The 20,340-nt window shown below is 54.3% G+C and overlaps 7 non-coding genes across 7 annotated transcripts; 5 read left to right on the forward strand and 2 right to left on the reverse strand.

The window, feature by feature from the left end:
• Positions 1-926: 926 nt before the first annotated feature.
• TRNAP-AGG (transfer RNA proline (anticodon AGG)) lies at positions 927-998 on the forward strand. The gene has a single exon. It is a non-coding gene; the product is annotated as a tRNA-Pro (tRNA).
• A 4,715-nt stretch (positions 999-5,713) lies between these two features.
• On the reverse strand, positions 5,714-5,785 carry TRNAP-AGG (transfer RNA proline (anticodon AGG)). The gene has a single exon. It is a non-coding gene; the product is annotated as a tRNA-Pro (tRNA).
• A 2,195-nt stretch (positions 5,786-7,980) lies between these two features.
• Positions 7,981-8,053, forward strand: TRNAK-CUU (transfer RNA lysine (anticodon CUU)). Its single transcript has one exon. It is a non-coding gene; the product is annotated as a tRNA-Lys (tRNA).
• A 1,157-nt stretch (positions 8,054-9,210) lies between these two features.
• Positions 9,211-9,283, forward strand: TRNAP-CGG (transfer RNA proline (anticodon CGG)). The gene has a single exon. It is a non-coding gene; the product is annotated as a tRNA-Pro (tRNA).
• Positions 9,284-11,224: 1,941 nt separating this feature from the next.
• TRNAR-CCU (transfer RNA arginine (anticodon CCU)) lies at positions 11,225-11,297 on the reverse strand. The gene has a single exon. It is a non-coding gene; the product is annotated as a tRNA-Arg (tRNA).
• Positions 11,298-15,437: 4,140 nt separating this feature from the next.
• Positions 15,438-15,510, forward strand: TRNAK-CUU (transfer RNA lysine (anticodon CUU)). Its single transcript has one exon. It is a non-coding gene; the product is annotated as a tRNA-Lys (tRNA).
• An 851-nt stretch (positions 15,511-16,361) lies between these two features.
• Positions 16,362-16,433, forward strand: TRNAP-UGG (transfer RNA proline (anticodon UGG)). Its single transcript has one exon. It is a non-coding gene; the product is annotated as a tRNA-Pro (tRNA).
• The last annotated feature ends 3,907 nt before the right edge of the window (positions 16,434-20,340 follow it).

Raw genomic sequence — 20,340 nt, forward strand, 5'->3', positions numbered from 1 at the left:
GAAGTGTGAACTGCAGAGGAAGGTCCCTGTGGAAGAGTTTTTACCCTCACTTTGGTTTCAAATCCCCGAGGAGCCCAGTTTGCTTTTTCTGTCATTTTATGGCAGAAACGGAATCCCTGGCAGGGCTGGTGTGGGGTCAGGGCCTGTGAGGATGGATCATGTGGCAGGCCCAGGGGGTGGCGGACCCAGATCCCAGTTGGACTTGAGTGGCCAGATCGGGCCTGGACACTGAAGTCTGGTGTCTGGGTGTGCTCAGCGGACATGGAGGGGCCGTGACCCAGGTCACAGCAGTGGCAACGGCAACGGCAACGCGGGGCAGGGAGTGTCCCCTGAGGGCTCCCTGAGTTTCCTCAACTTCCTCCTTCATCCTTTTGCTCCCTACCTAAACCCCCTCGCCGGGGCCCCTTCCCAGCTGCTGTCTGCACTGGGACGCCGGTCTGGGGCTCCGGGAGGCAGTTCTCTGATCTGGACGGGGTGTGAGACTCGGGACCCCGCGGCGGGTCTTTCCAGTGAGTGGCGTGGGGGTGGGGGTGGCGGTCCCAGGGGCGTCCGGGGAGCCCGCCACGCCAGGGGCGGGGGGCCAAACCCGGCTCTCAGCTTCACTCGCTGCCCAGCCCTTAGCCCGGTGACGGAAGAGGGACCTGGGGACTTTCTCCTGAGCTGATCGTCTCAGTTTTCCACAGGCGGAGAGGAGAGCAGAGGAGCGGGACCCTCCAAAACTCGCATCGGGACTTGCCGACTTGGGAGTCTCAGAGTGTGGCAATGCTGAGCCTTTCCATCCCCCTCCTGTCCATGGAATCAAATCCTTCCCTGACATTCGTGGGGAAAAGGGAAACGATCCATGGATGAGAAAACCGAGACAGTCCAGACCAGTGAGGACAGAACCACGTTGAACTCAAGAGGAGAACAAATGACCCTCAGGAGGTGGCTCGTTGGTCTAGTGGTATGATTCTCGCTTAGGGTGTGAGAGGTCCCGGGTTCAAATCCCGGACGAGCCCCTCTTTTAAAGAGTAGTTGGGGGCTTTCCTGGTGGCACAGTGGTTGAGAGCCTGCCTGCCAATGCAGGGGACGCGGGTTCGTGCCCCGGTGCGGGAAGATCCCACATGTCACGGAGCGGCTAGGCCCGTGAGCCATGGCCGTTGAGCCTGCACATCTGGAGCCTGTGCTCCGCAACGGGAGAGGCCACAACGGTGAGAGGCCCACATACCGCAAAAAAAAAGAGTAGTTGGGATGTGGGACACACCGCTGTCGCATTCACCAGATGTGGACATGCCCACCCTGGTTTTCACCCTCGTCCTTCCTCACAGTGGTCTGGGCTCCTCTGCCCTGTAGGGTCACTCCTGTTTGAGAAACGATTGTGACTTGGAATCCAGTACACCCCAAAGGAATATCCTAGTATAAGTTGAGCTTTTTACACCACGCTGTCTTGCAGATGCACAGATAATAGTAGCAGCTCGCTCCGTCGACTAAATAAACCAAAGGAGGAACTGGTGGGTGGCTTTTGTCTGGTAGCCAGGTTCAAATCTTTGATGGACCCATTTCTAAGGTTCCTTTGGTTAAAGAAGTTGAGGAATCAAGTGGGTTCGCGGACGCACTGTAAGGAGGAGACTCCAGGCCTGTGAGAGCTTGGGCGGGGTGACTCATTGCGAACTGACAGGCTGCAGATGTGGCAGCGTCTGGACCCAGTTCGTCAGACTAGCCTTTGGTGCATTTTGTACCTAAACCGAATGCCAGGAATTGCTTAGAGATTCTGTCAAAAGAACGCCCAACGTGGGGCTCAAACCAAGGACCCTGAGATTAAGGGTCTCACGCTTTACCGACGAAGCTAGCCGAGCACCCATGCTTGGTAGACTGCGACCATGTTTGGAAAGTTGACTGGCTGTGGATAACCCAAAATGACTGGGCTGGGTAGGCCCCGGGGTCAGCGGGGACGTGGAGCACCATCGGGCGACCTGCGTGTTGAGAATGCCCGGAATTCGCGGTGTCCCCAGCCGGAGAGCAGCTGGGGGGGGAGGGGTAAGGCTCCACACTGACCGATGGACGGAAGGACAGACAGCGGCTCTGCTGCCCCCGGGAGCCCTGAGGCACGGATAGAACTTGGGGCGGGCCAGCCCGAGATGATCCTGCAATGCGCGGACACGCGGCCCGAAATGGGGCAATGATAAGGGACCCACCACTATATTTACGCAAACAAGCCCGTGAACCCAAAATAATTGTTAGACTTAACTGGATTCCACTTGTTCGCATAACTCCATCTATACTTCCTTTGAATTAGCTAAAAGAAATTTATTTTTATTTAAAAACTTATTTTGCCCCAACATTTCTTGGTCCGTCCTTTGGACGATCTTGAGTTGCTGGAACCAGCGACCTGGTGGTGGATTGCTGGAGGGGAATGGAGACCCCGTGGAGCCTGCCGCGACACCTACCCTGCTCACGCCCTCTGCTTTAGGATCCAGTCTCCCGGGATTCAGGGTCAGAAATGAGACGTCACTGGAGGGAGCAAGCGGATTCTTGCATGCCAGGAGTGAGACCCGGGAAGGTCGGGGCTGGGGCAACCCCGCCCCAGCCCCCTCCCGGCTTGGCTCTCCAGAACAGAAAGGAACTTCAGATACATGATGGACTGGGAGTGGGACCTAGGGGTTGCCTGCTCCTTCCCTACCCCAAATTCTGGAGACAGGGCACCTCGGAGAATCTGCTGAGGACTCAATGAGATTTCAGATTCCACCAACCTCGATGTGCGGACCTGGCTTGAATCCTGAATCTAACCAGCCAAATGCGGAGTGGAGGTTAGGAGGCAGCGGGAACCTGCATGCGTACTGAGCACGAGAGAACACTGCAGCATCACCGTTAATGTTGTTGGATGTGCACATGGCATTGCGAGTATTTTAGAACAAAGGACTTTATTTGTAGAGATATTTGGTGAAAAAAAAAGGCAAAAAGCTTTTACGGGTGAAGCAATGCTATATGTGCTTTAAAATACGTCAGAAAAAAAGTAGAGGGAGATAGATTTCAAAAATACACGGGAATGGGCCGTGTCTCGCGCGCGCCGCCGTCATGGGAGCGGGCGGCGGGAGCGCGGAGCGGCCGGCGGTCCCTGCTCCTAAGGCGCGGGGCTGCGGCCTCGGGGCCTGCCCGCCGCCTACTCCCCGACGGTGGGGACCTTGAGGCCGCGCCCCCGGGCGCCGGGAAGAGCTCAGTCAGGTTGGCCGCTGTCTTACGGGCGGTTCCAGATGAGACCGCGTCCGCCGCCTTCCCGTCGGGGGGTCCCGCCCTCTGGGCCTGGTAGCCCCGCAGGCCTGTCCCCAAGTACCATCACGGTGGGGTCAGACCTCAACCTAGGGGTTTGGGGCGGACACCAGCGTTCGGCCCGTAACAAGATGGGAGCCGCATTTCCCAGAAATTCCTCTGGAAGTTCGAGTTTGCCGAGGAGAAATCCGGAGGCAGCCAGAAGTGTGGCCTTGAGTTTCAGGGCTGCTCTCCAGGGAGCTTTCATGAAGCACCTGCTTCCCTGCTGCAGACGAGAGACAGGCGAGGGTTCTCCAGGGCTGGGGATGGCAGTGGACCCCCGCGAGCTCCAGACCATCCACCTCGGTGCTTGTGCTGAGGTCGTGGCAACAGTTTCCCTGACTTTCCTCCCCCACCTCATTCGGTGCAAGCCCCTGATTTCCCGTGACCCCAGACACCTATGGTCGCTTTACGTTTTCCTGTTGGACCGTTGCTTGATTTGGTTGTGGGTTCTGGAAGGGCGGTAGATTCTATTTTTCCCAGTTATTGGCTTTCTTCCTTGATGTTGAACTTGGCCATGTGACTTCAAAGGCATCTGTAAAGTAATCAGAGCTGACTTTCAGGAAGAAACTTTAAAAGCTGTTGTGAGGGTCACCCCTCCCCTTCCTGCCCACAGTGTGAGAACAGCATGTGCACAATTAGGGCTACTTTTTCACCCTGGACCCTGGAATGAACACACAGCCACAGCCAAGCTACAGCCACTGCAGCTGATAGGTAGCACCAGCATGAAATAAACAGTTGTGATACTGAGAAAAACAACAACAACATGGGAATGGAGGAGGCTGTGGTGTTTGGGGGCAGGGGGTTATGTAATTCTGCTCGATTTTGTTGTTGTTGTTTTTTGAGAACTCTAACAATAAGGATTATTTTGAAAACTTTATTCTTTCATCAAAGAATGGAGAGGTGTGAGTACACCCTCTCCTAAAGTTTATTTTTTTAAAAAACCCACTGGAAATTTTCAGCTACTATTTCTTCTAAAACTATTTAGCCCCATTTTTCTCCTCTCTTGGGTCTTCAGTGACTCCAATATTATATATTTTTAACAGATCCTTGAGGCTCTGTTATTTTATTTTTTAAGTTTATTTTCTCAGTTCTTCAGATTGGGCAACTTCTATTGTTCTGTCTTCAAGTTTACTGATTCTTCTGTCTTGTTCATTCTGCTGTTGCCCATCAATTAAGCTTTTTATTTTGGTTATTGTATTTTTCAGTTCTAAGTTTTCCATTTGGCTATTCTTTATATCTTCCATTTATTTGAGACTTTCACTTTTTAAATTTGTTCAAGTAGCTTGTAATTGCTACTTGAAGCATTTTTACCACAGCTGCTTCACCCACCTTTACCCTCCTTGGCAGATGGTTCCAACATTTGAGTCGGTGTCTCTTGTCATTTCTCCTTCAAGTTGAAATTGTCCTGGTTCTTAGTTTGACCAGTGATTTTCAATTGCATCTTGGACATTTTCGGTATTACGTTATGAGATTCTAGATCTCATTTAAATCTTCTGGTTTGCAGCCTTCTCTGACTAGATGCCCCTCTGGTAGGGAAAGAGGGGGCTGCCCTGTTGCTGTCTGGTGCGGGCAATTCACACAGGGTGGGACCTCCTCACTGCTGGGCTGGAGTAGGTGTTCGTGGTCTCCACTAGGCCTCGGCTGATGCCCCCTGTCTGGGGGGAGAAGGGGCGCCTCTTACTGCTCCCCATGTGGACAAAGAGAAGGTTGGGGCAACATGGATGTCCATCATTAGAGGCTGGATTAATGCAGCGTGAGGGTGCTGTTACTAGGTTCTGGGCCACCGGCTGAGGTGGCTCTGAGGTTTCTGTTCAGATCCCAGGAAGGGAAAGGGGAAGTGAGAAGAAACTGCGGCCGAAGTTAAGGGGTCCCCTTCGTGAGGTGCACGCTCAGGGCAGTCCTACCCAGCCTCCCAACTCTCCTGTTTCGCCTCGTGGGAGTGGGGGGGGGGTCTCTGGAGGCTCCCCGATCCTCCACTGGTCATTAACAACAGAAGCAGTGCAGCCCGGCGGCCAGAGCCTAGCTCACCCGGAACACAGTTGGGGGCTTTCCCGGACCGGGGCCCGGGTGGAAGTTCCCCAATTCCCAGCCCAGCAGCGTCGGCTCGGCGCTCCCTCTGGCGGCCAGAGGGGAAAACCACCTGGGAGTGTTGAGCCTCAGCGGGATGGGCGGAGGGCGAGGTGTCCCAAGCTGAGGCTGTGGCCTCCGGCTGTGCGTGGAGATCTCTCTCCTTACCTCCCACTCCCTAAACTAATATGGAGCCCAAATTCAGGACTCAGATTCAGGGCTTCTGGCCCTTCCGATCAGGCTGGCGGGCTGGATGTGGGCGGTGGAGGTCGATGGGCCCTCAGAGCCATATTTTGTTCCCGCAGGAGTCCCTGGGCTGGGTACCCTGGGAGTTCTTGGGTTAAAAAGAAAAGAGAATGGGCTCGTCCGGGATTTGAACCCGGGACCTCTCGCACCCTAAGCGAGAATCATACCCCTAGACCAACGAGCCACAGTAGACCTGAACTTCTGACTGCCTATTCCAGCTTATCTTCACACCATTTCCCTGTGCAGCCTCAGGTCCCCGTTTTCCCCATTCCGAGCAGCCCCCGTATTGAGCTCGGATAAGTTCAGCTCTCAGCCCTCGAGAAGAGGATAGCGCAGTGTCGCCGCCCCTGTGAGCACCAGGTCTCGGAGGCTGACGCTCTGCGGGTCCGGGACTCCCTTGTGCCTCTCCTAGTCCTGGGCTCGGCTGGCGTCTCCACGCCCAGAAGACTGATGCCTCCACGGCAGGGAAACTTGAGGGTCCTTTCTTCTCTCTACAGCCCAAGGCTCGGGACAGAGCTAGAGGCATGGTGCCTGGATTCCTCCGTCCTGACGAGCCCACGTGCGACGCAGCTGTCGCTCTCCTCCACTGGAAGCGAATTGGGATTCAGAGAAATGTGCGTCTCGTGAGGCTTAGGGACCAGGCGCACCGGTCACCCCAGAGGACCAGTTAGTGTGGCCGGGGCCTTTCCCGGGGCCCTCCTGTAGAAGCCTCCATCCCTGAGCTGGTGGCCTTGTCCACAGCCCCCACCTCTCCCAGCCCCGGAGGATCTGTCCTCTCCAGAGCTCTGCAGAGGGTCCCCAGCCCGCTCTTCCCTGTGCATCCCAGCGCCAGCACTAAAATGTTCAGAAGAGCTCATGCCTAGATCCCGATGGGCTTTCTCACACCTGAGATACTACCCTCGCGTGTCCCTCTTGCTCCTGCGACCTCGGTGACCCTGCTCTCCACCGAGCATTCTGGCTCCGTTCTGCATTCATCCCACAACCCCCCTGCGCCGGATCCTTAGCCAGGCCCCGCGCTGAGAACTCTGCAGGGACAAGATTTGTGGGGACCAGCCCCACCTGGAGAGGCCGTGATCTTTGAGCACGGAGAGGCACACACCTGGAAGGGAGGGGTCACGGGCTGGGGCAGGGAGGCTGGTTCAAGTCCTGACACAGGGGCAGAGTGAGGAGGGGGAGATGGGGGAAGGGCAGAGTGGGTGGGGTTGACTGGAGTGCACGTTGGAAGAGGGGCTGCTGCAGGGTTGGAGGGTGGAAAGAGGGGAACCACACAGCCTTGTTGTGGGGGGAAGGCCCATGGCCAAATGGGGTCTCGCAGGCCTTTTAAACCAGAGATTGTGAGCCCCAGCTCCACCCGGAGCAGGGACTGCGTGTTGGGTCTTGGAGAAGGTTTCTGTTGCCCGGGTTTGGGGCAAATGAAGCTCCAGCTTTGGACATCGGCATAACTTAGCTCCTCCTACAGATCCCCGAGGCTGGGATGAGGGTGTTCTGGTTAATTTGCTAAGGCTGGGCTGTCATCCTTGGCACTGTGGGGGGCTGGGAGGGGGTAAGAGGCTCCTCATTCAGTCTAGCTCTTCTGACTTTTCAGTAGCGGCAGCTTTTCTAGAGTCTGAGACTTTGTGGGGAAGTAGTGGGAGGCCAGGAAGAGAATCCCACCCAGGATCGGTTTTCCTAGCTGAGCAGGAATGGTAAACGATGTGCCCCTGCCCCAGGGACCTTCTGGACAGATGAACCATTGTGGGTGGGACCCAGGAGAGGTTCGGATTTTTCCATTATATTCCCAAGACATTGGTGGTCTTGGGCAGGCTGTGGCTCCGTGGAGTCACAGAGGCGAGGACTCTACAACGGGGCAAACAGAACTGGCCAACGAGCCCTCCCTCCCCTCTGGGACTTCGTGGGCCTCTCTGTGGCTCTGCACATAGATCCGCAGAGGAGTGGGAGGGGGCTGATTCTTTGGGTCATTTTAAAAGAATTGGAGCCATAAATAGGTAGGGGCTCAGTACTGAGTTAGGATCTGGGTTTATGCAAGCAGAGGGAGTGTCAACCCAGGCTCCCCTGATCCTCGAGAGAGGCTGTTCCTTGCCCCCATCCTCACCCCCCAAGGACCACCCTGAATGACCCCGACCCAGGGCTGTGGCTAATGGCCCCACGCCAAAAATTCCACTTTAACACCAGGTGAAAGATTCCCTGTCCGCTGACAGCTGGCTGAGAGGGGGGCAGGGTGGGGGCGTGGTGCCGGGTTTGGATGTCCAGAGTCCCAGTCAAGGACTGTGTCCAGCCTCCAGAAGGTCGACTCCGGGGGCGGCTGCACCTTTGCCATTTTTTGCAGGACCTGCCTTTGGGACTCTGAGAAGCTGGGCGTCAAAGATTATTCTTGTCTTTGCTTGGCTAGCTCAGTCGGTAGAGCATGAGACTCTTAATCTTAGGGTTGTGGGTTCAAGCCCCACGCTGGGCCCAACTTTTGCCAAGCTGGAGTGAGGGAGTTCAGATTCTCTCCTGTAAAGCAAGCATTCACGGAATCCTAGCCAGACCAATCACAAGACCCTTGGACAAATTCCAGGACCTCGACACACCATTGCCTGAGCTAGGGTTACAGACCATCGTGGAGCTCCGGAGAAGGCATGGGACCTTTGCTTGGTGAAGGAAGGATAGACAGGGTGAAGTGGGTGAAGACACCTGTGTGGTCTTTTTTTTTTTTTTTTTTTTAATGATTGTTTGACCTCTTGGAGGGGCCTGCTGGCTAGGAAGAGACTGCCAACCCCAGGGTCAGCTAATTCTAGAGAAAGTAGACAGTTTGCAAACCAACCAATTTCCAGTCCACACCCTGACCCAACTCCTTATCTAACTTTCACACACCAGGCCAATATTTCCCCTTCCCCAAATCACCCAGGGCCAGATATTAGACCCCTAGGGACAGCCCCTACACCCTAAAACCCACTGAATTATTCAAATGAGCCAGCCACTGTTTACCACACTCTGCGTTACTTTTCCCGCGGAAAGGATTTGCCCGAACCGCAGGAGGCTCCCAAGGTGGTCGTCATCCACCCTGCGGCGCTTTGGGGATCAACAGGGAGAGCCAGAATCCTCTATCATCGGAGCTCTCTTCTCCCAGCCGCAGGCTGGCAGCCCTGGAGCTCGGCGCAAAAAGCGGAACCTTCCCCTCCTTCCCCCCTGTTCCTCCTCCCCTAGAGATTCTAGGGCAGGGGCCCCACCGTAGGACCAGGGCCTACTTGATGCCGGTCCCCTGCCTCCTGCCTGCTCCCCAGCCACAATCCACAGCCCCACGGCTGTCAGCCTGAGGCTCGGGTTCCCCTGGAGAGTAAGGTGCTCTTCGGTTCACCCAAGCCTCCCGTCCCCGCCCTTCCCCCACCCCCACATTTCTGCTCTTCACTCCCCTGGGGCAAGAATATATCCCCTGTTGTGGTCCAGGAATCAATCTCCTCGGCCCTGTCCGGGCTTAGCGGACCCCTCTTTCTGCCCCTACCGGTCTGGGTTTCCTGGGTCTCCCCGCTGTGATTCCAGTGCTCCTCCCAGTCCACTTCGGGATAAACCCTAGTCGCGGGGCGATGGGAATAGTTGTGAAGGAAGCACTGGAAGATGATTCACTAGGGAGGCTCGTTGGTCTAGGGGTATGATTCTCGCTTCGGGTGCGAGAGGTCCCGGGTTCAAATCCCGGACGAGCTCAAGTTGTGTGTCCCGGTTTTTCACTGTTTTAAAGCTCCGGGATGAGAGGCCGAGCCTAGAGACTCATCCGGCCATGCGTATTGCGCTCTGCTCCAGGCCCACCCCTGCTGACCCGGGCCCCCGCGCCCCCGCGTCCCTCCCCTCCTCCCCAGCCCGGGGAACCTAACCGCAGAGGTCCAGGCAGCCCTTGAACTCCCCAGTCCCCAAAAGCAGCTTCGTTGTGTTCTTCGATCAGGGCAGCTCTTCCCCGGCTGGACACTGGTTTCCTCCGGCTGGTCCGACTGAGATTGCTGCTTTAAGTGTAAAAATACGCATTGGCTTTTGAAGGCTTTGTTCAAAAAAAGTAAGAAGTCTGAGTATGTGTTGAAATGATACTTTGGATATATTGGGTTAATTAAAATACATTACACTTAATTTTACCTTTTTACTTATATTTTTTAAATCTGTGGGAATTCCCTGGCCGTCCAGTGGTTAGGGCTCCGCGCTCTCAATGCCGATCCCTGATCCGAGAATTAAGATCCTGCAAGCTGTGTGGTGAGGCCAAAGAAATAAAATTAAATTAAAGACTTAAAAAAAGATCTGCTGGTGGTTGGGAGTCCTCCTGTCGATGCAGGGGACACGGGTTCATGCCCCGGTCCGGGAGGATCCCACGTGCCGCGGAGCGGCTGGGCCCGTGGGCCGTGGCCGCTGAGCCTGCGCATCCGGAGCCTGTGCTCCGCAACGGGAGAGGCCGCAACGGTGAGAGGCCCGCGTACTGCAAAAAAAAAAAAAAAAAAAAAAAAAAAGATCTGCTGCTAGATGAGTTTAAATGACAGATGTGGCTCGTTTTTGTGGCCTTCAACAATGGACTGCGCTGGGCTAGAGACATGACTTTTGTTGTTGGGGACAGAGGTCCCAGGTCCAAATGCTGACCGAATCCGTAGTTGTAAAAACATTCCCTTCTGTTTTAGACCCTGTATCACAAGTGCAAGGAGTTAGTAGGTAGAAACTATTATGTACAAAATAAGCCACAAGGCTATATTGTACATCACAGGGAATATAGCCAATTTTTATAGTAACTATGAATGGAGTATAACCTTTAAATTTTTTTTTAAATTTATTTTTAGGTCTTCGTTGCTGCACGTAGGCTTTCTCTAGTTGCAGCTAGTCGGGGGCTACTCTATGTTGTGGTGCGCGGGCTTCTCATTGCGGTGGCTTCTCTTGTTGTGGAGCATGGGCTCTAGGTGTGCTGGCTCAGTAGTTGCGGCTCGTGGGCTGTAGAGCGCAGGCTCAGTAGTTGTGGCCCACGGGCTTAGTTGCTCTGCGGCATTAAAATTGTGAATCACTATATTGTACACCTGTAACTTATATAATATTGTACATCAATTATACTTCAATTTTTTAAAGTTTTGATATATAATAAATTGTATACATTTAAAGTGCACAATTTTATATGTTTTGACATTTGTGTACACCCAAACCGTCACCACAGTCAAGATAATGAACATATTCATCATTCTCAAAAGTTTTCTTATAGCTCCTCGCTCTCTCTCCTACCCCTCAACATCAGTTTGCTGAGAGTTTTTTTAAAATCAGGAATGGAGGTTGGAGTTATCAAATGCCTTTACTGCATGTATTGAGGTGATCATATGGTCGTTTTTTAGTCTATAAGATGTACATTGATTTTTAAATGTAAACATTCTAGATAGATAGTTTAAAAATACATATCAGAACTTTAAAGATATTGCACCTCTGTGAGATGCCCCTCACCCCCCAGCTAGCCTCAGTGGGTTCAGCCCCAGGTGGCCCCAGCTCCCTTCTTTCCTCACCTTCAAGGGTGTAAAGAAACACCCGTCCCCTAACCTCGGGGGTCCTAGAAGGTGCAGCTCTCAGAGACGTGGCTGACAACAGTTTTTGCCAACAGAAGCCATCCCAGCATAGCAATGCCAAAATTGTGAGTGAGTACCCCGGGTGGGACTCGAACCCACAATCCCTGGCTTAGGAGGCCAGTGCCTTCTCCATTAGGCCACCGGGGCGCACTACCTGGTAGCTGGCTTCCCATCCAGGACCCGCCCCCTTCCACTCTTCCAGCGCCCGATGTCTGTTCCAGCATTTTGCTGTGCTGGTTGCTTTATTTAGGGCCCATCTTGGACACCCCCGGGCCCGGCCCCGTTGGGTCCTGGGGCCTCCCCAGCTCATCGGCCGCTCAAGTCCCCGCCGCGCCTGGTGGGGATGGAGGAGGGAGCCGGGCCGTTGGTGGAAGCTGCCCTGCGTGTGCATCTCCGGGATTGGACCCCGGACCCCAGAACACCAAGCCTAACATCACCCTCCCTTTGGAGGTATCGGGACCGAAACTTCCCCCAGGTTCCCTCCCCTGGAGCGGAGAATCCCGCCTCTGCCCCAGATGGGGGAGCCAGGGTGACCGAGTACCGGGAGCCCGCATCTTCGTTCTGGCTTTTTGGTTTAAGGGTATGGTGCTAGCCTTGGGGGAGTTTTCAGACCCTGTCTGTTTCAGGTGGGGCAAACCGGGAAGGCTTCGAAGCCCCCTCCAGGAGGAGGAGCTTCACCAGGTCTCCCCTTTTTAGTGCCCAGCACAGGGGAGGCGGTCGCTTCGGATTTTTCCAGCTGGAGTAAGTGTCCCTCACCCTCCGCTCTTCTCACCTGGAGGCGAGGCAAGGGGGGACCGCGGGACCCTGTTGGGAAGGACACTGGGACTTGTGGACAAGGACCGAGGTGGGGGTGCGGGGAGAGCTCGGAGCCTCTGCACTCGTCCTCGGACCGGCGTGGCACCTTGTCCCACGACGACGCCCTTGAGGCTCGGACCCAGGACCTGGCCCCGGGATCATGCTCAGGAAGAGAGAGGAGGTCGCAGCTCCTCGGATTCCGGGCATCCAGACTGTGGACTCAGCGACCTCAGACCTCAAACCACCCCACCGGAGCACGCGACAAAGGGGACCCGGTTTGTCTGCGGCGGAGGCTCCGGTGAGTGGGCCGCTGTCCGGGGATGGGACCCCGACATTGCTCTGCGGCGCTGGAACTTGGGCCACGAGTGGGAGTCTGAGCTCCAGGATTCGGCGCCTGTACTCGCCTGTGGGACTTAAAGGATGGGAAGAAAAAGAGTAGGAGTAGCCAGTCACCTGGGCCCCACCTGCACTTGCACTGCCCTCTACTGCTCTACTTGCATCTGCTCCTCTACTGCCTGGGGTCTCCCTGCCTCACTCATACCCTTGAGTTGGCTTTGTGTGGGTCGATAGGGCCCCCTACATCTTCACACTAAAGGAGACTCACATTCTACTCCTCTCTATGGGTGGGTGGTAGGGTTGTCTTACCGCAGGGAATGCTCCAAGTGAGGGTGCTGGAGGGGAAAGCATCCAAACCTGGGGATTGGGAGGAAAAGAAGCCAGGTCGACGGGGACACCCATCCAGGAGGCAGGGTCCTAACATCCCATTGCCCTTTGACTGAGGATCTGTGGTCACACTCCTGCTCCTAGCAGAGGAACAGGCTTGGATTTCAAACCACCCTCAGCCTCCTCCACTGCTGCCTCTGTCTCTGCAAGCAAAGGGCCTCAGAGCAGCCCTGACCCCAGAGCCCAAGGAACTCAACCAGTCTGCTCCTCCCGACCACCCTGGGCCAGAGCCTGAAGACTGGTAGGGACCCACACCTGTATCCTGGTCTCTGGAGGCTCCCAAGGCATGGGAATTAGGTGGAAGGAGCTGAGGACCCTCCCTGGTCTACCTGCCTCCAGGGCACCAGGCTCTGCCTTCCTCTTAAAACACCCCCTTACCCCCCTAAGGCTGCTGCCACTGTGGATGCAGGGTGGGTTGCTGAACTGAGGCTCTTATCTCAGGGATGTGGTCTGTACCACACCTTGGACCTGTCTTTTACGGCTCTGGACTTTTGGGTTTAACTGAGGCCTGCACCCAGATACTCTTGGGCTCCCAGCATGAGTAAATATTACTATCTCATTGTGGAGACCAGAACAACCTGGAATCCACAAAATAAAATAACCCATAGGACACCCCAAGATGTGGCCTCCTGGCCTTTTCCAGACATGCTCTGTTCAGACCCACAGGAGAGAGCTGGGCCCCCCTGGGGAGCCCTGTGCAACACCCTGGCCCCTGCACGGGTGGACAGAGGAGGCTAGGAGCCCAGGTGACAGAGAGGATAGTATAGGAATAAGGAATAGACATGTTTAAAATAAAACCTGACCCCAGCATCAGGGGCCAGATTCTCTCTTATTTTAGGGACCAATTTCTACCCTCCCCTCTCAAATGCAGGCAGCCCCACACCTGCTGCACCCACCTTCCCTGCCCCAGCCCTGAGATGCTTCTCTCCAGGGATTCCTCCCAGCATCCAGGAGACCCTGTTGCCATTCACAGTCCTACCGTCACTGGTTCTGTGGGCAAGTTGGTACTCAGCGTATCCCCAGCCTCAGCTCAAGGCCTGGCTCAGCCAATGGTTGTCAGAAGAATGGACAATACAGTCCCCACCTAACAGGGAGCAACACCACTTCCAAGGAAGGAAGAGAGGCAGGGGAAGTAACTGACCTTGATGGATTTCTAGGGGTATATGTCTAGCTTTAGGAGTGAGAAGCCCTGGATTCAAATCCTGGACAAGCCCTTCCCTTGCACTCAGGACACTTTTGTGGTGTGGATGGAATGGTGGGCCCTGATTCTAGGTGCCTTACGTTATGATGGAGAGCAAAGGGGTTGAGACAGGAGAAAGTGAAGAGAGGGGTTTCTGGAGCCGGAGCCCTGCCCTCTCCCCTCGTTGTCCAGGTCTCACTTTGGGATACTGTGGGCTGACCCATGTCCCTGACCCATGCATCCATACTTCCGTGCACAGACTCCATCCCTGAACCTCAGTTTCAGGAGAATTCTGTGCTTCCTGGAGAGATCCTGAACTGGGAAATCTCCACGGCCAAGTGGCTTGTGGTCTGGGGTCTTGAGCCTCCCCATAAGTGTGGAAGGTCCAGGACACAAATCCTGGGCAGTTCCTTTAGGGTTGAAGGAGGGTTGCAGGACCAAGCTCCTCTATTCCTCATCTGGACTTCACAGATCTGGACCCACCAAGCCTGGGCTCTCAAGGGCCTCAGTTTACCCATCTGTAAAGTGGGGATAGTAGCAGCTCATGTCTCAAAGATTTGGTTGGGATCTTAAGTTACTTAATTTTTTGGTAAAGCATTTAGAACAGTGCCTCAAGACTCCTGCCTGAGTTTCCGGCCTGTCTGCCCACCCCAGGCCACCCCAGGCCACCCCAGCCACCTCCCTGAGCAGGGCAACTCTGGGCTGGTGGAAGCCCAGGTTTTCTCCCTGAGGCCCCTCCCAGTTCCCGGGGCCCCTCTTGCTTCCCCACCTCACACTCCTCCCCACCCCTTTGGGCAGGAACCTGAACAGTCTTGTCCTAGATTGGCAACCCCTAGCTCTGGATCCTAAGGGCTTGCTCCCATCAGGTGATCCAGCTGGACTCAGAGTCAGGGTTCAGCAAAATATTTCAAGGGCAGGAGGAATCCACGGGTCAGGCCTGCTTTCCGTCGCTCTGAGGAAGAGGCTGGGTTCCCACATCCCTGGAGCCACCTCAAGCTGGCGCACCCACCTCCCCTGGCCTCAGGATGGTGCAGGGACCCTGGCCTCAACAGGTGGGCCTCAGGCGGTGTCAAGGCCCAGAGAAAGACCGGATTCAACTCAGCGACCGGCGCCATCCAGGATCTCAGACTAACTTTTGGGGTTGGGGTTGAGGGCAATGCGTGCAGCTGAAAACGTCCATGATCTGGAACAGACCCTGACATCTTCCTGAGCCAAGACGCGACTTTAACCTAGATATTCAGCAACAGCATCTATGTGGGCCCCTTGTCATTTTCGGGCCGTGGGGCCACGAGTCCCGGGATCAGCTCGGGCGCGTCAGCCCTGAGTTTTGTCCACGCCGCAGGGCTTCCGGCGGCTGCTGAGCCGCCGGCCGTTCGTCCGTCCGTTGGTCAGTGAGGCGCCTCACCCCCAACCCGGCACAGCTGCTCCTGGCCTGTAGACGCCGAGGATTCCAGGCAGTCTAGACCCACAGAATGCCCTGAGGGGATCCATGTCCCCGCTGACCCCGGGACCTGCCCCATCCAGTCATTTGGGAATGGTCCACAGCCAGTCAAGTTTGAAAACTTGGCCGTAGTCAACTGGTCACAGTTGCCCGGCTAGCTCAGTTGGTAGAGCATGAGACTCTTAATCTCAGGGTCGTGGGTTCGAGCCCCACGTTGGGCGGGCTTTTTGGCGCCTATTGTGGATTCCGGTCCCACGTGGGTTGGTTTTCTGCTCCCAGCTGTCCACTCCCGACTAAAATGTGCCCTGTTAGAGGCACAGTGAGCTGAAACACAGAAATTCCTGCTCACCGGAGGAATCCGGGCTGGGTCCTGCCCTCGGAGTTGTCTGCTCCTTTGTAGAGGGTGGGGCCTCTCATGGCAGCTTCTAGACTCTCAGGACAAGGCAAGAACCAATGCTCTTTAAGGCTGACAAGGGTTTTCCTCCTCGGGAAAAACTGTCCCCAGTGTGAAAACCTGGGCTTCTCCAGGAATTTGACCCTCTTGTACCTAATCGAGAATCATACCCCTGGACCAATGAACCATTCCACCTAACCTCCTCCTCCTCTCGCTCAGAGACACTGCTCCGTTGAGGGAGAATTTGATCCAGGTGTCTATCAGGTAGGTGTCGATCAAGTAGAGGAATATAGGGCTGTTCAGTAGTTCCAGTGTCTGTTTTGCCTCCCTCCCTGACGAGGCCCAGGAGTAGATACCCGCGAGTGGGGCCACTTGCGGGCGAGCTGTTCACCCTGGAACAGGGCTGCGAGTCTCCTGCCTCCATGTGTAATAGGAAAGCCGTGGTTTCAGGGGCCTCCCGAGAACGGAGAGGCGCAGCTGCGCGGTCTTCCTCTGGCTCCCGCCGCACTTGGAGCAGATAATCTAACCCTCGATCTGAAATCTGACAGCGGCTGCGAACCCGCGAACCCACTGAGTCGGATTCACAGGTGCGCAAGCTAACAACTGAGCTGTCGGGGCGAGCTTCACATAAGTCACCTGTAGAAGGGCTGAGAGAGAAAAGAAAAAGGTTGATGTGGCGGCTCGTTGGTCTAGGGGTATGATTCTCGCTTTGGGTGCGAGAGGTCCCGGGTTCAAATCCCGGACGAGCCCTACTCGTTTCCCGAGTTCAAATCCCAGTAGCGCCCTCTCTTTTTCTTTTTCCTTTCAGCGTTTTCAGCGGAAGACGGAAGATCGACCAGTGGAGGCGTCAGGGAGATGCAGACGGCTTCCTCTGAGAGTGGGATCGGAGCGCAAAGGAGATGACTCCGGCAAACAGCAAAGGAAAGTGCATTATTGGTTGCTCTAGGGGTACACGTCTTATGGCTCGGGATGGTCGCTGCTCAAGTCGCAGGTGAGCCCTACTCTTACTTAAAGTTGCGTTTTAGTGGTGGGGAGAGGGAGGGAGAGAGAGAGAGACAGACTCCCGGGCTTCCGTGGGCAGAACTTCAGTGTTGGGTCCTGCGCTCGGCCCCGGGGCTTCCCAGATGAGAGAGCGAAGAAATGGCGCCACGTATCCAGAGGGGTGGGGGAATGGTTGAACATCTGGGAAGGACGTATCCAGAGGGGTGGGGGAATGGTTGAACATCTGGGAAGGACATATCAACTGCAGAGCGTGCCCCGGAACCCGACCCCCGACTCCTGGACGCGGCTCTCGCTGTTCTGAGGGCAGCGTCCTCTTGCTGCCCAACAGGACCGGAGGAACCTCCTCCTTCTCCCCTTGGTGAGCTGGGAGGGGCATCGTGACCCGCCCAGGTGTGGGGTCTGGTTGGTGAGCTAACCCGCATCCCTCTAGGGGGCCAAGCCCCCCCCCCCCCAACCAGGCCATCCTAGGACATCCGAGGCCAGGACCGTAGCTGGCCGGCTGATTCAGTCGGTAGAACAAAGCGACTCTCAAAGTCAGCCTCTCAGGTTGGAGGCCCCACGTGCTCGCTTTCTTGGTTTTGATCTCACCGTGGCGGGAGCTGGGAGCGGAGCCGGTAGAAGCGGGAGCAGCGAGGGGAGGTAGAGGCGGTGGTGGCCGTTTCCTCCGTGCACTCCGCAGGGGTTTGGTGAGCAATTACTGGGTGCCAATACTTGGCGTTTCGACTTTTTCCAAAGCGAGCGTCCCGGCGATCGCGGCCCAAGGACCCTTCGCGCGCCCCCGCCGGCTCTTGAGCAGTCCGGCTGCCCCGCGCGGCCAGGAGCTCCTCTCCGGCTTTGGCCTCGCGGGTCCCCAGCGCGCTCGCGGCTGAGAGGAGGCCAGCAAAGGAACCGAAGAGCGGCGCGGGGACTTAAGGCCTGCCGCCCTTCCTGGCCGGGGGCTCTTTGTCGTCCGAGCGCGGAGGAGAGGCGGCGGGGACCACCGCATTGGGGAGAGCGCAGGATCTGCTGCCTACTTTGTCGGCACAGGGAGCGCTGGGTTTTCTCCCTGCCCATGGGTCCTGGAACTCTACACTTCCCGGTGGGTCTGAAATTGGAATCTCTTCTTCGAGCCATTTCATTGGCCTTGTCGGTCCCACCCCCGGGGTGTCACAGCGTCATAGGGGAGAGCCAAAGAATGCAGGTCGAGTGGCTCGTTGGTCTAGGGGTATGGTTCTTGCTTAGGGTGCGACAGATTCTGCGTTCAAGTTCCACACGAGCCCTACTTTTTCCCCAGTTGTGTGTCTCAGCCCCACTCAATGCCACCCACTGTGGTTTAGAAAATTTCATTGAGGACCAGTAGCCAAAGCATCTCCACGATTCTCACAACAAGCTACTTCTGTCAGTCCAGGTTCGAGGCACCGAAGACTGGAGAGGTCTTTCCTTCCTCTGTGCATCAGGAGCCCCGTCTTCACCAGCTGGAGGCCTCTGAAACGTCAAGCCTGGGCCCACACTGCCCGGTCAGGAGGCCGAGGCATTAGCCTGGGGAGAAACGATGTGTTGCTGGTGTTTGCAGCCGGCGTCCCGAGCCTGCCCCCACCCCAAATCCAGTTGTTCTACCTGGCGTGGCCTGCTGCATCTCTCCTCCTTCCCTGCCCGAGGTCAGTAGGAGTACCGTGGCCCTGGACCCCAGCGCCCGCCAGGAGCCGTGTCCCCTCTGCTCTGTTCTGCAGCTCAGGGGGTCGCCTTCGCGAGGCGCAAGAGGTGGACACCAGGAGCCCAGACACCAAGCACCAGGACCTGCTATCACGGGAAAGTTCAAAATCTAAGCATCTGAAGAACAATAGTGGGTGTGTTGCTGGTCTAAGGCTATTATCCCACGTGGTTACACCCCCACCCCATGTCCTGCCAGCTCAATAACGTCAAGCAACGGATTCAGGCCAACACACAACTTACCACTATCAGAGAATATCTCAGACCTGTGAGTAAGCCTAAAAAAACATGTTCAAGAACTCTACAGAGGTGGACGTCTGTTGTGCAGAACCCTGAGGTGGGGATGGCTCCAGGCTCCAAATTCCTACAAAACAGTTGCTCAGTGGGAAGGCACCTTTCCTCAAAGTACTGGGGAGTGAGAGGAAATCGGGAGGGAGGTTAACTCCTCCAGCCTTTCCCACTTCCCTGGGCACACTGGCCCAGGAAAAGTCCCCCCTGCCCCACCGTGGGGTCTCAAGTGCTTGCTGGCCGATGCCTTCAGCTTGTGCTGGAAAGAAGAGTGCCATGGGGTGCCAAGAGAATTTGCCTCTCATAGAACGTTAAGGATGGTTACGCTGGAGAGGAGGAAGCAGAGAAATGGGTGGCAGAGGGTCTTCCTTTTTGTTTGGGATGGTGAGTTTGTGTGCCTTGAACCAAGGATCATGAATAATCCAATGCTGGGAACTTGAGGACCAACTGGGGTGGGGGGAAATCAAGTAGAAAATTTAGTTTAAAGTGACCCATGACTGGTAAGTAGTAAACAATTTTCTGTAGAGAAATACACTTTTATTCTAGATCTCACAGAATTCCCCACACAAGGAAAATGGGCTACTCACAATGAAAAATAGCAAGGAAATGAGGCACCATGAGCAACAACCAATGAACAATAGACAATGGAAATAAAACTGGAAAGATTTCAGATGCTAAGATTATCAGACACAGACTATAACGCAACTATCTCTACCATGTATAAAGACATGAAAGACAATAATGAAAATATATTTGAGAACAGGAGCTCTGTAAAATGCTTTAGAAGAATGAAACAGGACTAAATTTTTCTAAAATTAAAAGTATGCAAAGAATGAAACAAAACTCAATAGATGTATTAACAGTTGGTTTAAAAAGATGAGAGAAATGGTAAACTAAAAATAGGTCAAAATAATACAAAAACAAAAAACCCCTAAAATATCTCACATGATTACAAATTAAGCAATACACTTCTAAATATTCCATAGGTTAAGGAAGAAATTACAATGGGATTTAGAAAATACTTAGAAATAAATGATGATAAAAATACTACATACCAAAACCTTTAAGACATGGATAAAGCAGTAGTTAGAGGGAAATTGATAGCCTTAGATGTGTGTAATAGAGAAGACAGGTTGAAAGCTAATGACAAGAAGTTAGAAAAAGTACAGCAAAAATAAACTCAGATAAATTAGAACAAGGGAAGAAATGATGAAGAGATGAACGTAATGAAGTTGAAAACAGGCATACAACAGAGATTAATGACAAATCTTGGAAGGCAGGTATTGGAAAAAGCTAATGTTATTGATAAAACTCTGCAAAAGCTGGTTAAGAAATAATGACAGAAGACACACATAACCTATATCAAGGAATGACTTTACACTTATTGCATAATTTAAGAAGATAATAAAAGCATATTCTAAACAACTTTGTAAAAATTTAGAAATAAATATATAATTTTTTGAAATATAAAACATGCCTTAATGGAATCAAACTGGAATAAAAAGGTAAATGATCTTAAAACTAATAAAGTGAATCAATAGTCAAGTATTACCCTCCAACGAAAATTCTTGACCCAGATGGCATCAGTGGAGCATGCTAACAAACATTGAAGAAATAAAATTTTAGTCCCACACAAAATGTTGCATAGAAGAGGGAACCTCTGAACACATTTTATGAG

The sequence above is a fragment of the Orcinus orca genome, chromosome 16 (genome assembly GCF_937001465.1).
Source record: "Orcinus orca chromosome 16, mOrcOrc1.1, whole genome shotgun sequence".
Classification (NCBI taxonomy): Eukaryota; Metazoa; Chordata; class Mammalia; order Artiodactyla; family Delphinidae; genus Orcinus; species Orcinus orca.